Raw genomic sequence first — 1,674 nt, 5'->3', positions numbered from 1 at the left:
GTTTCACCGGTTTTTGGCCGGTTTAACGATTCGCAACAGTTTTTAAAGGAGACGGTTCTGCATATAAACCGAGCCGCTAAAGTTATTGGTTTTCGATTCGATCGGTCTGATTGATCGGTTTGAACCGATTTTTAAAACATTGATCTTTTGTCATCAATTAGTCATTATTCGTTAATGTTTAAAAGTGTGGGTTAAAAATATTTTGTTAGATTACTAAAATAAAAGAATGGAATTGATGGCTAGAAATAATGGCAAAAAACAATAAATTCCAATTTGCATGAAATTGTTCTTGTGAGTTGATTGCTGATGTGGCATTTTATCAACTTTTTTATTTTTCTTTGAAATGTGAGTTGAATTATTTCGTCATTGATGTCCGAGATGATGATCGTGTATGTTTACAGAGGAGTGTAGTTTGTAGATAGTTCGAAGATAGTGTTTGGAAGTTGATTCCGTTATAGATAGATGGCGAGATTTGTGCTCTATTATATGATTATTTTAGAACTCGGGTGTAGCGTGATAAGGTTTGAATCCCTGTCCTCAATAAGAGAAATGTCCTTCACAACCACCAACTGTCATGTTTTATGCAAGGTTCGAAAAATCGGATCGATCATCAAACCGTTCTAGTTACTGGTTTATTGATTTACTGGTCCAATCAATTTCAACCAGTCGTTCAATTGAAAAACCGTTTCAGAATAAAATAATAAATAAATTATAAATAAACATCATAAAATATAATTATAGTCTAATATAAAGCTTAAATATCTTTCAAATTTAAAACATTACATGAAATATCAACCAAATCCATATGATTTTATCAAAATACAGTCTCAAACATTAAATAGTGAAAAGAGCAATGGTGCAAAGTATAACTAGAAATAATCATTAATCATTCTTAAATTAATTCAAAACAGTAGCATAACAAATAATCATTCCTAAATTAATTCAAAACAGCAGCATAACAAAATCAAAATCACAAATCACTTATCACAAATTCAAAATTCAAAACACTTAGTGCTATAAGTCCAAAATCTGCAGCATTACAAAAGAACCAAGAAATCACAAATCACAAATTCAACCTCAAGTCCCTGAAACAGAGTAACACAGACTCAACTTTCTATTAACCTCAAATCAGTAAATCAGTAATCACAAATTCCAAACTCAAATCAGCAGCATTACAAAAGACCCCCATAAATCACAAATCACAAATTCAACCTCAACTTTCCACTAACCTCAAATCAGTAAATTAGTAATCACAAATTCCAAACTCAAATCAGCAGCATTACAAAAAGACCCAAGAAATCACAAATCACAAATTTAAGCTCAAATCCCTGAAACAGAGTAACAAACTCAACTTTCTACTAACCTCAAATCAGTAAATCACAGTTTTACTAACCTTCCACTGGCAGCAGGAAGACGACAGCAGGACGACGAAGACACGACGGCGACACCACAACGCACCAGCTGGAGGCCTCGAGCACCGATTTCACCTAGGAATGGAAGACGTGCCGAGCTAGAAAGGGGAGACGCCGTGGAGAAGGAGAAGGAAGAGGTTGCGGAGACGCTGACACAGACGAACGACGGCGGCGGTTCCGTCCAGGAAGCTGGATTTTTGGGTTGGGAAGGAGCTAGGGCTTGCTTTGCTGTGTGTTTTGTCCAGGAAGCTGGAATGAGCCG

Source organism: Arachis duranensis, chromosome 9 (assembly GCF_000817695.3).
Source record: "Arachis duranensis cultivar V14167 chromosome 9, aradu.V14167.gnm2.J7QH, whole genome shotgun sequence".
In the NCBI taxonomy this organism is placed as follows: domain Eukaryota; kingdom Viridiplantae; phylum Streptophyta; class Magnoliopsida; order Fabales; family Fabaceae; genus Arachis; species Arachis duranensis.
This window is presented reverse-complemented; position numbering follows the sequence as displayed.